This window comes from Silene latifolia, chromosome Y (genome assembly GCF_048544455.1).
Source record: "Silene latifolia isolate original U9 population chromosome Y, ASM4854445v1, whole genome shotgun sequence".
Classification (NCBI taxonomy): Eukaryota; Viridiplantae; Streptophyta; class Magnoliopsida; order Caryophyllales; family Caryophyllaceae; genus Silene; species Silene latifolia.
Window position 1 is genome coordinate 102,684,003 of NC_133538.1, and position 16,877 is coordinate 102,700,879.

General features: G+C 39.7%; 1 non-coding gene across 1 annotated transcript; it reads left to right on the plus strand.

The window, feature by feature from the left end:
* Positions 1–6,353: 6,353 nt before the first annotated feature.
* LOC141634562 (small nucleolar RNA R71) lies at positions 6,354–6,460 on the plus strand. The gene has a single exon (XR_012539290.1). It is a non-coding gene; the product is annotated as a small nucleolar RNA R71 (small nucleolar RNA).
* The last annotated feature ends 10,417 nt before the right edge of the window (positions 6,461–16,877 follow it).

Genomic DNA, 16,877 nt, shown 5'->3' on the forward strand with positions numbered 1-16,877 from the left:
GTGCTACAAGGAGAAATTCCGTTCCATGTTGGGCTTATCAACAAGCCAAATCAACTTTCTTCTTGCTCCACATGGTGTGGATATGTTGGCTTAGAAACACTGGAGGATCGCGGAATTCCCCCTCTTGCCTAGACAAGAAGAAAGGTCGTCCCCTCTCTACCATGCACAAAAATGGATACGATGGATAAAGGGATCGATAGAATTTGAGTTTCACTTTGGGAGTTTGCTTTTGTTTTTGTTTTTCCCCCCAATTTCTTGTGGCATATAACATTTGGGTACACTTTCTTTTGCCATTTCTTTTGATTTTTGGCATTTCAATACTTGACAACTTTTCAACTTTTGCATTTTCTTTTGAACATTTTCAAAGTCACCCCATATGTAGTGAGGGTGCCTTATATTTGAAGCTTTAGGAGTCTATTTTTGCTCCTCTTTTCATTTGATGCATTTTTGCAAATTTTCTTTAACTTTTCATTTCATTGAACTAAAATTAATTTCTGTTTGTGCCCATTCCCTTTGTTGACAAAAAATGTGGTAGAACATGGATGATGGATGCATGGTTTCAAGGGTCACCTTGGAATAAACGGTAGCCAAGGAGTTATCACACCACAAGGTACTCTTGACTAGGCCTTAATCCATGGGTCAAAGGATACTAGCATGACACATCCTAGGGTGTTTTACAAGCATTCTAACAAGCAAAGTCTTAAGAAGAAAAAGCATATACTAGGGCCTATATACACTTGTCAAGCTTCCCAAGTAGACGGTTTCGCAAAATTTTTCTAACATGCAACTATATGCCATGATGCAACTAGCATATAAACATCCTAATGCAAATGATTCTACCAACTAACATGACATATAAACTAAATTCAAGTCCTAGGTTCACATTGTTATACCGCATCAATCAAAATAAAGCCACATAGTCATTAACATAAAGAGGAAAAAGGAGATTGGAAAGATCATACCATGCGGTCTTCATGATCCTCATGTCTCGGATGTGGCGTAGTCAATCAATGTGAACAAGGATAGAACAAACAAAATATATACATGACTACACTACAAAGGAAATGAACTTGTTTTTGGATTTTCAAATTTTTCAATTTTTTATGGTTTTTCAAAATTTTTTTGATTTTTTTTTGATTTTTTGGATTTTTTTGAATAAAAGGTAAGTTATAATTCTCCATCCCCACACTAATATGGGCATTGTCTTCAATGGCCAAAATGATGGGAAATTATGCAAACATGATGCATGAATTCTACACTAAATGCAAGCTATACTAATCTACACTACATGATGTATGGGTTTTTGTTTATGACGGAGAGCGTAATTTAGATTACCTCCCGTTGCGTATGCATGTACTTCCCCAAACCGAGATAGACATTATTTCTAATGTCCTAAAGTTGGGGGTAGTTCATGCACACAAGATGCAATGCATGAAACTAAATTGTCATTTTGGATTTTCAAAAGTGGGAACAATAAGAACACCTCAATGGGGCCGAGGTGTTGGTCCTCTATGTTGCTAGGACTCTCCAACCATGATCAAGATAAAATAAATAAAACAAAGAAAGAAGTAGACAAACCTCAAGATGGTAGAAGCTTCCAAAGCTTGCTAGTCTTCCACCATATCATCATTGTCATCATCTTCCTCAATAGAAGTGGACTCATCACCACTTCCCTCTTCACTTCCTTGCTTACTTCCTTCATCATCTTCTTCTTAATTTACCTCTTCATCAATGCCTTCATCAACAAACTCATCACCGACAACCTCATCGTCACCCGGTATCTCACCCCTAGATGCACTTGGAAAGAAGACTTCCCTATCCGCCCAACTAGGCAAAGGACATGAAGGATCAAGTAGTACTTGCCTAGCTAAATGAAGGAGGGGTGGATATTGGGCTAAGTATGCATCTTTCCGATCCTTATAAGCTTGTTTGTGCATCTCTTGCATAAGTAGAGTCATGTAGTCATTGCCCGCTTCAACACCTTTGAGTTTGAACTCTTGATATTTGAATGGATAGGGTGGTGTGACAATGGAGGAGGAGGGCATTTCAATTTCACCCCTTTGTTGACGGATGATGTATTCGGCTTCCTTTGAGAGGGGAAGAAGGTAGTTCATCCGATGGACACTCAAACGGCATATCTTGGAAGGCAAAGTAAAAGATCTAGCATCATTGGTGAGCCACCCATATTTGGTGTCAAGGGGGTTATGAGTAACCCACTTGTACTTGGTAATCATGGCATCCATGTTAATGAGATGACCCCCTTTTTTCGCCACATACTTGCTATCCTTGTTGAAATTTGGATCAAAGTACTTGGCCAAGAGAGTAACTAGACCTCCATTTACGATAAAAGCGGTGCCTTGCTTTCCACAATCAATATTGAGCCATCTTGCCACCAAAAGCCTTAGAGAATTGTAAGACTTGGTGAATTCTCTTCCAATATTTAAGGCCGACTCAAGTAGAATACAATCGAGCTTGGTAAAGTGGTTAGTGTCTTTTCTTGCAATGATAGTATTCCCGATGACCTTGTGCCACACACTAATGCCCGGATGGTGGACTAATAGAGCACGACTAGCATGAAAGTTCTCAAATTTCTTCCCGGAAATCGCCTCCCAAAGAGGAGCGGGGTCATATTTTTCGGGCTTCTTGTAATAACGAGGTCAATCACTAAGACCTAATGCTTTACTCAAGACCTCAAGTCATCAAAGGTGATGCGCCTACTCATATTGGCAAGGCGGAACTCGATGTATTCTCTAGTCTCTACCTTATGCACTTTCAAAGAACTTAAAAATTCCAAGGTAAGGGAGGGGTATGTCAATTCTCTTGTAGCAAACAATTTTCCCAACCCCATGGCTTCAAAGAAGGCTTTCGTTTGTTCAAGGACACCCAATTTGTTCAAGGCACCTTCACATATGAATTTGGTGGGTAGAAAGGATTTCCTAGCATACTTGGCAAATGTATCCCTATGGGAGTTAGAAATGAAAATTACCTCCGGATAGTTTGTTAATTGAGCAATTTCCGGAGTTGTTGATGTTGTCGCTTCCAAGGGAGGATTTTGTTGTTGTTGAACTTCCAAGTTTGCACTAGCAACCACCATAGCCAATGAGGCTTTCTTTGCTTGAAGACATTGTTGCCTTGTGGAGAGTGCCTTTGCCTTAGGTGCCTTTGTTGATCCTTTTGTTCTTGCCATTGATGAATATACCAAGAAAAGAGTGAAAACCTTCAATTTCCAATTATACCCAAATCGATTTTAAGATGAAAGGCTTTGCCTTTGTAATTCAAAAATCGACTCAAAGGTTGAAGATGTTGGTGCTTGGATTGATTATTGTTGGAAGAGGAGTGATTAATTGTTATTGTAAGGAAGTTTGGATTTGATTTTTTGAACTTGGTTGAGGAAATCTTGTTTTGGTGATGGAGAGGATGAGGGTTTTGGGGTCTTTGGGGTTTATGGGTAGTGTTTTTAATGAATGAATGAAGAAATGAATGTGGGAGGGGTATTTAAAACACCCGAAAATTTTGAAACTGCAGGGGAAGACGGGCGTTTTTCCTTCGGGACGCTCGGATTCTGCCTATTCTGGTTCAGGATTCTCGCCTAAAGACGGGCGTCTTTCAGCTGGGACGCTAGGATTCTTTGACTGCGGGACGAGCGGATTCTGCTGAAGATAGGCGGATTCTGATACAGCAAGCTTTCTTATTTTGTACTGGCAAAAAGACGGGCGTCTTTCTGCAAAGATGAGTGGATTCTTCAAGACGAGCGTCTTCTCTGCTGGGACGCTCAGATTCTTCGACAATCCCAAATTTTCAATTTTTCAGTTAAAATGGACGGCCGGATTCTGCCAAAAACGCTCGGATTCCCTGAAGACGAGCGGATTCCCCTTAAGGACGCTTGGATTCTCCCTGGTCTACCCGGATTCAGTTCCATCCGTGCACTTGCATATCCCGTGTCATTTTTCATTCTTCAAATCCCGTGTTCTTCATTGTAGGGGCACTACTAAGGCATGAATAGCCTAGGCAATTGCTATCCCCACACTAAGCTAAAGCACTACACATCAATTAAATCATTAGTTCCTCCCTCACTTCTCTCAAAAATGATAATTACCTTGATCGAAGCATAAAAATCCAAAAATGACAAAAATGCAATGTAAGAATTAAAATGCGAGTTAGGGAGTTAGAAATATTTACAAATGGTGGTTTGGAGAGGACTCCACTAAACTCTCATCCTTAGTGAGATGTCATGGGGGCTTGTCCAAGGTGTTGTTTATGTTACTCAACACCTTGAAAAAGTAGTCAAAAGCTTGTTCATTATCATGATAAAGATCCTCAATAGACTTTTGCCCTTATTGTCCTTCATGTTGGTCTTTATTGATAGCATTACCAATATAGGGATTGAAAATCCCTTCAAACTCATCGTCCCAAAGACCACAAACTTCATCTACTTGATCACTAAAGATCTCTTGAGTTGATAGAGACAACTCTCCCACTTTCTTATCTTGGCCAATGAGGCCATCCTCTTCATTGCTTGACTTTGGTGAGCTTTTCAAGCTCTCTTTGTTACAATTCACTTGCTCTTTGAATGGAGCATCATCAATTTTCTTCTTCCATTGGAATCCCGACTTCTTCCTATCATACTTCCGGCTTTAATGATCAACCATAAAACATGGTTCATGCAAACGGGGAGCTCTCATGGTCTTGTCAAGATTGAAAGTTATGCTCTCATCTCCCACTTCTAGAGTGAGCTATCCATGCTTCACATTAATCACCGCACCCGCGGTGTGCAACAAAGGTCTTCCTAGAATGATTGGAATGTTGGAGGCTTCTTCCATGTCAACAATGACAAAGTCCACCGGGATGAAAAATTTCCCAACTTTTACGGGAACATCTTCCCATATCCCTAATGGTGTCTTCGTTGATCTATTGGCCATTTAGAGTGTGATATTGGTGCATTTATGCTCTCCCATCCCTAACCTTTTACTCACCGAGTACGGCATAACACTCACACTAGCCCCTAGATCACATAAGGCTTTGTTGATCGTGGTGTCGCCAATGGTACACGGTATTGAGAAGCTTCCCGGATCTTTAAGTTTTGGAGGTGAACTCCCTTGAAGTATTGCACTACTCACCTTAGTGAAGGCGATAGTCTCAAGCTTCCGGATAGAATTCTTCTTTGTGAGGATGTCTTTCATGTATTTTGCATAGGCCGGCACGTGGTTGATTAATTCCGTGAAAGGAATTGATACTTCCAAATTATTCACAATTTCCATAAATTTTCCAAGTTGGTCATCAAATTTGGGCTTGGCTTGACGACTCGGAAAAGCAAGTCTAATCATGATGGGCTCCTTCTCCTTGACCTTGTCTTCATTTTTCTTTGAAACTTCTTCTTTTGATGGTTCTCCATCCTTGGAGTTTTGCACAACTTCTTCTTTGTCACTAGCTTCCACAACTTCATCCTCAACTTGCTTCTTCGGTGCTTCATACCTTGTACCACTCCTCAAGTGGATGGCACTAACCGTTTCATGTCTTAGGGGATTACTTTGAAGTGGTAATTTCCCCTTTTGTCTTTGTGAGCTTGAAGCTGCTAGTTGAGTCAATTGGGTTTCCAACATTTTGGTGTGAGCTAGGATGTTGTTTATGGTGATTTCCTTTGCTTGACTATTCTTTTGCATTTGAGTGAAAAACTCTTGTTGATTCTTTTGCATTTAGAGGACCGCTTTTTGAACATATAAACCTTGGTCATTTTGTTGATTGTATGGAGTTTGATTTTGGTAACCTTGGTTTTGGTTGTAAAAGGGTCTTTGATTTTGGTTTCTCATGGGAGGTGGGGTGTATATTGGTTGAGGGTTTTGAATATTTTGGCTTTTGTATGAGAGATTTGGATGGAATTTGGTGTTTTCATTGTAATAGTTTGAATAAGGGGTACCACTCTTGTATGCTTGGAAAGCATTCACTTGTTCATTTGTTCCCCTAATTCACCTTGGTCATGTCCCAAAGTTCCACAATTCTCACATATCCCACTTGGGATTGATGAAGATGCCCTCATGGCATTAACATGATGCTTTGGTGATTTTGAGGCTTCTTCAAGTCTAGCCATAGCTTTTACAAACTTCAAATTGATGGTATCAATGTGAGCACTAAGTTGAGCGCCCAATTGAGTAATGGAGTCCACTTCATGCTTTCCTCCTCTAGTAGCCTTGTGAGGTCTACTATATTGTGAGTTATGGACCGCCATTTCCTCAATTTTTTTCCAAGATTGATTGTCATCAACTTCGGTGAACATTCCATTTGATCCCATGTTGAGAATGTTCCTTGAATCTTCATAAAGACCGTTCCAAAAATGTTGTACCAAGAACCACTCGCTAAGTCCATGGTGAGGACATGAGCGACAAATTCCCTTGAATCGCTCCCAAGCTTCATACAAAGATTCTTCATCCCTTTGCTTAAAGCCCGTGATTTGAGCTCTTAGCATGTTAGTCTTTTCCAGTGGATAGAACTTTTTGTAGAAAGCTAGAGCCAACTTTTTCCAAGAATCAATTCGGAGAGTAGCCTTATCAAGGCCTTTCAACAATTGTTTTGCAGTGCCAATTAGAGAAAAAGAAAATAAGACCCATCGAATTTGGTCTTGAGTTACACCGGTTTGAGAAATCGCATCACAATAGTCACAAAAAGTCTCCATATGAGAATGAGGGTCTTCACTAGGCATCCCCCCAAATTGGCTTCTTTCGACTAATTGGATAAATGCGGATTTGGCAATAAAATTTCCGGTTAGATGTTGTGGTGTGGGAGTACCATTGGGTAGGTTCTCCTCGGTGGGTACGGAATGTGATGAAAACTTAGGCATTGTGGGTTGATTTTGTGTTGGATTTTGTGTTGGGTTCTCCTCACCTTCTCTTGCAAAAGGGTTGATGAACTCAATAGTATTTGGTTGAATATCTACAACCTCACCAATACCTCTCAAAGTTCTCCTAGAAAGTCTCCTATTGGTTGTCAAGGTCCTTTCAATTTCGTGATCAAAGGGTAACAAGTCACCTTGTGACCTTCTAGACATGCAAAATATCAAACAACTCCAAAACAATTAGAACAAACCTTGAGGAGTTTTACTTCCCCAAGGCAAAGAAAAACACAACTAATAACAATACAATAAAATCTAAATCAGGTGAACACCGTCCCCGGCAACGGCGCCATTTTTGGTCGTGATCCCTCGATGGGGTTTAGTTTTCGGTACTTGTCGTTAGGAGCACCTAGACCAAAACACAATTTATAACTTCACAAACAACTCTACAATTAGTAAAGAGGCAAGTAAAGGTCGGATCCCAAGGGACGGGAATTGAGATGAGATTTTCTATTGCAACTAGTGGTGTCTAAGGGTGTCACAATTGGGGTTTGAAGTAGAAGATCACTAAACTAAATAGCAATAAAAGTAAACAAGCAAGATGAATTAAAAGGGATGTAAACAATTGATAAAAAGCACTAGGGTGTCATGGGGTCATAGGGAATTCATGGAAATTGATCATACAAACATATTCTCAAATTATAAGCAAGTAATTATTGTTGTGATGGATCGAGTTGGTTTATGTCTTACAATCCTAGGAAAGTTTGGGTCCCGGAGCCGAATCGATTAGATTGTACAACACATACAAGTCGACTTAATCTTCCCTACTCAACTATATGCATGGTCTAATGAGACTCGAGTTGGTTTATGTCTTACAAGTCTCATTGAAAAGATATGTGATGGGTAAAAAATGCAAGGATTCAAAGGCTCGCATTTCATCAAACATAACATGTGCATAAGTTGAGATCACAACAAACAAGCAAATAAACTATGAAAACATATTAATTTAAGCATGAATCATTCCCCATGTTGGTTTCCCCTAACTACCCATTAACCCTAGCTAAGGAAACTACTCACTCATTATCATATTGAACATGCTAGCAAGGTTGTCAATCATACCAACAAAGTAAAACATGATGAATAAATGAAGATAATTAACAATAATTAAAAGGGGATTAAGAGAATTATACCTACTAATGATTCCAATAATAAAGCAAAGAATAATAGAAGTACTTGATGCTTGATTGGAAGGTTGTCAATCTCCCAAAATAACCCAAATAATCTTCAATTACCCAAAATAAAGGATGAACAAGAGAGAGATTAAGGAAATAAAACTTGTATTAAAACTTGATTAAATGTTGATTACAAGATTAAAGAGAGATTTGATTGATATTAACTACACTAAAGATTGCTAAGAAGAACATGCTCTTCTAATTAGACTAATGGGGTATTTATAGTGGGGATTAGGTACATAAATTAGGGTTTACTAAGGGCTTAAATGACGATTAAGTCCTTGAGGAATTGCCGGTCTCTAGGGAGGCTCCGGTCTCTTTTTCGCCGGTCTTAGAAAAAGATGCGCGTCCTTCTTTGAAGTTTGTAGAAGACGAAATAGCTGTAAGGGAAACCGGGCGTCTTAGGCACGGGACGAGTGGATTTGGGTGTTTCTGGACGGGCGTCCAGAGGGGGAAGACGGGCGGATTTGGGAGGTTTTGGCCGAGCGTCCAGCTGAGGAAGACGCTCAGATTGTAGGCCTTGGACGGGCGGATTCAGGGCAATCCGCTCGGATTGTCTTACAACTTCATTCCTTCTTCTCTTCTTCCTTTTTATTCATAGAATCCTCGAGGATTTCCTCGGGGATGCAAGGATCTTTTCTCATCATTGACCATCTACTATAGTATGTACAAAGGCCTTCTAATCTTGTCTCTCCTTGATGCTTGGTCATTGAATTCAATCAATTTATCCTCATTTTGCCATGAAAATGCAAGGTTTGCACTCCTTTCCTACCAAGGACACAAAACCTCAAAGAATATGCAAAACAAAGGACTAAAGACAATAAATGACCCAAATATGCACTAAAAAGCATGGGAACAAGGCTAATTCGGGGACTAAATGTGCTTAAATTATGGTCACATCAATGGCTGAGGTAATGAAGCTGCTCGACGCAGGTATTATCTATTCTGTTGGTCATTCTAAGTGGGTTAGTCCAGTGCAGGTGGTACCGAAGAAAGGAGGGACTACCGTGGTTAGGAATGATAAAAATGAGTTAATACCCACTCGAGTAGTGACTGGTTGGCGGATGTGCGTAGATTACAGACAGCTGAATGCCGCCACGAAGAAAGATCACTCCCCCCTTCATTTTATTGATCAAATGGTAGAAAGGTTAGCTTCTCATATGTTTTTCTGCTATTTAGACGAGTATTCAGGGTTCTTTTAGATCCCTATTCACCCAGACGATCAGGCCAAGACTACTTTTACTTGTCCTCAGGGCGTGTTTGCTTATCGCAGGATGCCTTTTGGTTTATGTAATGCCCCTGCCACCTTCCAAAGGTGCATGATGGGGATATTTTCAGAGTATATTGAGTCTATTATGGAAGTTTTCATGGACAATTTCAGTGTTTATGAAAGTGATTTTTCTAACTGTTTGTCTAACCTTGATAAACTGTTGGAGCGCTGCATTGAGGTTAATCTCGTGCTTAACTGGGAGAAGTGCCATTTCATGGTTAACGAGGGAGTTGTCTTAGGGCACTTAGTTTCTGATAGGGGAATAGAAGTTGATAAAGCAAAAGTGGAAGTGATTCAGCAATTACCCCCTCCTGTTAATCTAAAAGGGGTAAGGAGTTTCTTTGGCCACGCCGGGTTTTATCGCCGGTTTATCAAGGATTTCTCAAAAATTGCTAAACCACTTACACAGCTGCTACTTAAGGATGCCCCTTTTGTGTTTACTGATGAGTGTCTTTCTGCTTTTAACAGGTTAAAGCAGACTTTGGTCTCTGGGTCGATCATACAGCCTCCCGACTGGGACTTGCCGTTTGAGATAATGTGTGATGCCAGTGACTATGCACTAGGAGCGGTGCTAGGCCAACGGAAAGACAAAGCTTTAAATGCAATCTACTATGCGAGCCAAACTCTGGATGAGGCTCAAATGAAGTACACCACCACTGAAAAAGAGCTGCTAGCTGTAGTTTATGCCTTAGAGAAATTTCGTTCTTATTTGATTGGGTCAAAAGTTACTGTTTTTACTGACCATGCAACTTTGAGGCATCTCCTTGCTAAGAAGGAAGCTAAACCACAGCTATTGAGATGGATACTCCTTCTTAAGGAGTTTGATTTGCAGATTAAAGATAAGAAAGGAGCTGAGAACGTTGTAGCTGATCATCGGTCGCGACTGTCGCGACAAGAGGGGGAAGATTCTTTACCTATTGATGAGTCTTTTCCTGATGATTCTTTATTTGCTATATTATCGTATATTGTTAACCAAGAGCCTTAGTATGAAGATATAGCTAATTACGTTGTCAGTGGCAAGCTGCCGCCTGACCTTTCTCATCAGTAGAGGAAGCGTTTTCTGTATAACGCTAAGCAGTATTTTTGGGACGATCCTTACTTGTTTAAGGAATGTGCAGAAGGTTTCTACAGATGGTGTATTCCGTAGTGGGAGACCAAAGTAGTCCTACAAGGCTTTCACTCCTCTTCCTATGGTGGTCACCACTGTCCATCGCGCACCGTGGCTAAGGTACTTCAGTCTGGTTTTTACTGGCCTTCTTTGTTTGCTGATGCTAAGTCTTTTGTTTCAGCTTGTGATGTCTGCCAACGATCAGGGAACATTTCAAAGAGACATAAGATGCCACAAAATGGTATCTTAGAGGTAGAGGTTTTCGATGTCTGGGGCATTGATTTCCAAGGACCGTTCCCGTCTAGTAAAGGTAACGGGTACATTTTAGTAGTCAGAGATTATGTGTTGAAATGGGTTGAGGCAATTGCCTCACCTCATTGTGACGCCAAGACCGTGATAAAAATGTTTAAAAAGGTCATATTTCCCCGATTTGGTGTCCCTAGGGTCGTCATTAGTGATGGGGGAATGCACTTTAAAGAAAAGAAACTAACTTCCATTCTGTCTAAAGTTGGTGTTCAACACCGGCGTGGTTTGGGGTATCATCCCAAAACTAGTGGTCAGGTTGAGGTCTCTAATCGCGAGCTGAAAGAGATCTTGTCTAAGGTACTTTCTAAATCACGGAAGGACTGGATTCTAAAATTAGAAGACACATTATGGGCTTACAGAACTACCTTTAAGACACCAATTGGTGCATCACCTTATAGGTTAGTTTACGGGAAATCATGTCATTTACCTGTTGAGTTGGAATATAAGGCTTGGTGGGCAATTCGTAAGCTTAACTTTGATCCTAAGTTGTGTGGTCAGAATCGTCTTTTGCAGCTTGATGAGCTGGAAGAATTTAGGCTTAATGCCTATGATAGCTCACGCATTTATAAGGAAAAGACGAAGAGATGGCATGACAAAAGAATTTTACCTCGGGAATTTCATGTTGGGCAAAAGGTGTTGCTGTTTAATGCCCGACTGCGATTATTTCCTGGCAAGCTGAAGTCCAGGTGGAGTGGCCCTTAAACGGCGACAGCTGTTACTAAATTTGGGTCCGTTGTGCTAGAAAGCCCCGAGGGAAATCGGTTCAAGGTGAATGGGCAATATGTGAAGCATTATCACGAAGCAAATGAACCAGACAATCGTGTTGAAGTCCTGTACTTTGACGAGCTTGACGCGCCAGTTAATTAATGCTAGAAAGGTCGTGCGGGACCTCTTAAACCTGCGCTCTCCGGGAGGCAACCCGGACTGTTTTGTTGTATTTTTGTTGAACTATTTCTTTGCCTTTAGATTTTTGTTGAACTTTAGACACAAAACTATGCTTTCTCTACTTTCCCTATGCTTCTTACTCGTGTTTTGCAGGTACAATCACTCGATCGAGTAGTTTTTCTACTCGATCGAGCACATTTGAGATGATATTCACTCGATCGAGTAATTAATTTACTCGATCGACAAGCTGCAATTCCACGATCACTCGATCGAGTGATTATTTCGTTCGATCGAGTCCTTCTGACACCAAATCACTCGATCGACCTGTTTTCGGTCACTCGATCGAGCATTTTTGTCTTCCAGCTGCTACTCTTCGTCTGTTGAGCTACTGCTTGACTTCCTTTGACCTCCCATGTTTAGGTCGGTTTGGGGAGGTCCCTCTTCACGACGTTTTGTAAGTATTCCGACTCCAGTTATCCTTTTCTCCTCAGTTTGCATTTCTTCCCCTATTTTTGGTACAATGAAGGCATTGTACGGTTTGGTTTGGGGAGGTATGCATCCATATCTGTGTCTACATGTTTTCTTGCATTTTCGTTTGCACGTTTATTTATTTTCGCATGCATTGTCTTTTTTTAATTCAAAAATAACATAAATTTCAAAAAATTTCACGTTTAATTTGAGTCGGAACGTTTGAACTTTGACGCTACATTGAATCCCTACCTTAGCCCTGCATTTTCTTGACATTTAGTTGGCATGATAATTTGCATGATCTACGAGTTTTTGTTTCTCTCTTATCTGAACGAATAGACTTGACTCGTATATTGGCAAGCTACATTACATTCTGAGGTTAGAGCTTTATAAACTGGTGACATTCATGACCGGTTTTATTTAGGATGTGAGTAGTACTCTCTGTAAGGCATGTAACATTAATTTGCATAAGTATGAGTTTAGTCTTCTTAATACCTGTATGCATTCGGTCTGTGGATGGTGACACATGTTAGGAGAGGCAGTTCCCTTTTACTTCATTCTACCCATGAGCCCCACATAGCCAAATTGCCTTTTTGTCCTATTAGCTACATTCTATAATTTTTCCTACCCTAGCCGAGCTAGTGATGAGTAGCTTTTTGGAATGCTTTGCTGCAGTTTGGTTATATTTATCTGATTTCAGAAGTTGGTGGAAGAATTAAAGGGAATGAATGAAAAAAATGATGAATGAAAATGAAAAAAAAAGAAGAAAAAAAAAATGAAAACAAAAAATTGGAAATACGAAAAAGAAAAAGAAAAAAATCATATGCGAAAAAATGAAAAATTGTATGGTTGATTTTCAGGCCCATGTTTTATTTATATTTTATGGGAAGTTGACAAGTTTATGGTGTATGGTGAGTTGAGTGCATTGAATTTGCACCATTTTGTTTTGTTATTTTGAGTACGAAGTTAGGATGCAGTTCAATATTTGGATTCGTTGTTGCTAGCCTGGCTATTCACTCCACATATCCAAATTCATCTTAGCCCCTTCTTACCCATTACCTCACTTACCCAAATGTAAGTCCTCGGCATGTGTCTTGGTCATTAGTATGGTTGGAATGCGTATGTACGGTTGTAGAGACTTTATTCATGTTAACTGCATGCATGTTCTTATAGGTCGAGTTAGGTGAGTGTCTTTACTTCTTTTTATCTTTCACTTATATACTCACCTCGTGCCTAAATTTGAGTGATGAGCGACCCGTGAGAGTCCGATACTTTTGAGTCTTGCAAGGTCGACGGTTCAGTAAGTTTGAAACATTGATTTAATTCGTTTGCACTTATCATTTGCCACTTTGTTAGTTGTTGCATTAAACTGGTTTGGTGGGTGATTTGTAGTTGATACGTTGGTCCCGTTCCACTATTTATTCTAAGTTGCATTCATTGTTTGCTTGGGGACAAGCAAAGGTTTGGTTTGGGGAGATTTGATGCATGTATTTTATATAAGGTTTTTACCTCATTTTTACACGCATTACTGTCTTATTTACGTGGCTTCTAGCCACAAATACCCCCGATTAGTCTACTTTGGTTCGTTTTGTGTAAATTGCAAGTATGGACCGAAAAGAAGATAAATAAAGCCTAAACTCGTCCCAATTGCATACATTTATGGAGAACAAGGAATCGGAGCTTGGAATCTGTCACTTTGAAGACGCGTGAGCTGGTTTCGGAAGGTGTCTTAGTGCCTAATCGTGCTGAAATAGCTCTATCGACTACTTTTCCAGTCGATCGAATGCTTTACATAAAGAAGATTACTCGATCGAGTAGTTATAGTACTCGATCAAGAAGGCAATACAAGGAGTTACTCGATCGAGTGGTTTATTTCCACTCGATCGAAGGGTTTGTCGCTTAGTTGCTCGATCGAGTGGTTTATTTCCACTCGATCGAGTGGTTTGGCTTGTAATATATTTTTTCCGCCTAATTTTGTATGGGGTTTTATAATTAAGCTTTGGATTAGGTTTAAGGGGGAGATTTTTGTATGCTACAAAATACAGTAGACTGCGTAACTCTTCCTGATTCACTTCTACTTTATCATTTTCCACGGCTTCTTTCATTTTACTCTCCTTCTACCCTTTGCTACTCGGATTCGGATTTGTAATCGGTATTATTATTCCTTTTTAATTCTTTAATCATAATTGTTGTTTTATTTCTATCTTTCTTTTATTGCTTTCATCGTCACCCTATTCAATCATTGTTAGCTTTATTAATATGTTTGATTCTAATTATCTATATATTATTGTTGTTGATTCGATAGTAATGTGTGGCTAATTCCCTCTTGCTAAGACTAGGGAATCCATGATTATGATGGTATAGCAACTGCCATATTAGGTCTTGTGCTTGTGTGGTCTCTGTTGTTAATCGCTGCATTTAATTGTTTCTGTCTGATTGAGACGACGCAATTAGTCATTTTATCGTAGTAAACCTTGACCTAGACCGGAAGGTTGGAAAGGGCGAGACTCGTAGCGAACATTAGGGCATTGTAGTGAGGGCGGAAGCTAAGCTATTTGTGATTTAGGGCGAATTGAGACCGGAAGGAGATATTCACTGCTCCTCAGACCATACTTGCATTGACCTGAGACCCAGATTGCTTGACTGAATGATCATGGTGAACCGACTATCTTAGCTGCTTTCTCCATATTTGCTAAATCTTTATTCTCTTGCTTTTCTTCTCTTTCCTAGTCTTTTTAGTTTAAAACAATCAAATGCAACTCCCCAAATTGGTTACCGTGACGAACTTAGACGAAGCTGACATTTTCCCATCTCCCTGTGGAGATCGACCCGACTTCCCTAGCTATATTAGTTAGAGCTAGTTGGTTATTTTTGATAGGTATACGATTTCCCTTTCTGTGGTGTTGACATTTTCAAGGTCAGAGACGTCCGTGGGGGTCATCTTAAGACGCTCTAGTTCTTTAGTTAATTGTTTGTTCAATTTGTTGACTCTTTTTACTTCATCATAAGCCTCAGATGTGACAGTAACACTATCTGTTGCTTTTAATTCATTTTTAAGGTTAAAGTTTTCTTGAGCAATTTCTTCAATTTCATTTTGCATGACATCAAGTTTATCATTTTTAAACCGACACTTATCAAAAATTGATCAAGAAGCTTACATACTTTTTCTTTGGAGTAAGTTCTAGCCTTGACCTTTAGATGATTTACCTCATTGTCGGAATCGGATTCGGAGTCATCGGGATTAGCCATGAGGCATCTAAGGTGTTCAATTTCTGAGGATTTAGAGACTTTGTTCTTGAGATTTTGTGAAATGCACATTTTAGCCTCTAATTGCTCCTCGATGAGTTCCTCATCTTCCTCGGAGTCGGGACATTCCCCAAATAGCACTCATGACTTTATGTTTGTAGTCCATTTTAACTTTGTCTTGTTTTTCCTTTGATTTGATTTCATCCCACTTGGGACATTCTTTAATTTGGTGAGTTTTATCACCACACTTAAAGCATCCCACAGTGGAATTAGGTCGTTTCTTAGGAAAACGTTTTTTCGAGTAATTATTTTTGAACCTTTTATTTCCTTGACCATTGACTAACCCGGCTAGATTCCTTGAAAACATAGCAAACTCGTCTTCCTCCTCGTCTTCTCCACCGCTTGGAGAGGACGTGAGAGCGAGACTCTTTCCCTTTGAGGATTCACTCGAATGCTTGTCGAGATTGAACTCGTGCGCTATTAGTGATCCCATGTTTTCATGAAGAGATAGGGTTGACAAATCTTTGGCTTACTCTATAACGGTAACTTTGGGTTGCCACTTAGAGGTTAGACTAAGAAGAATTTTCCGAATGATGTCTTCGGACTCAAAATTTCTTCCTAGACTTTTTAGCTCATTAATAATACAAGAAAAACATGAAGAAAAGCTATTTATAGACTCGTCCTTTGACATTCTAAACATCTCATATTGTTGCATGAGAAGGTCAATACGGTATTTTCTAACTTAGGAAGTCCCCTCATAAGCAAGTACAAGAGAGTCCCAAATAGATTTTGCCATAGGACATCCAGAGATTCGACTAACTTCCCTCTCACCAACACAACGTTGAAGAATCGACATTGCCTTGGAGTTATTTTCGGCAAGTTTGAAATCATTTTCATTGTAATTTCTTTCCTCTTTGGTTTTGGTGAAACCGGTTAACATGTCGGTTTCCTCAATAACAAGAGGTCCATTTTGGATGATGGTCCAACATTGATAGTCTATACTTTTGATGTAATGTTCGATTTTGAGTTTCCACCATCCAAAATTCGCACCGGTAAAGACCGGGATTTTGGAGTGTTTTTTGGAATCCATTACGCAAGAATCAAACTCTAAGGCGATTAGCCTTGATCAAGAGCACGAGGCTTTGATACCAATTGAAGAGTTTATGGATTCAAGTACCTAAGAGGGGGAGGGGGGTGAATTGGGTACTATTTTTAAAAATTTCAACTTGAACTTTATTGAATTAAAGTTAGTTGTTTGATATTGTGGAAGAGTTGTGAATACATCGATTAAATTGAAGAATTCAATGAGTATTGAAATGTAAATACTTGCTGAAGTCTGAAGGTAACAATGGTTCTGACTGTTGCTATTCATCTCTTAGCATATGAAGTACAAGATACAGAACGAATGTGACAATATATAGAACTGTTACTCAAGAGTAAAGAAAATAAAGAAACTTAATGAAAACAAATGCAGCGGAATAAAAGTAAACGAAGATCGAGCACAAGATTTTTGAATTGGTTCGGTTAATACTCAAGAGC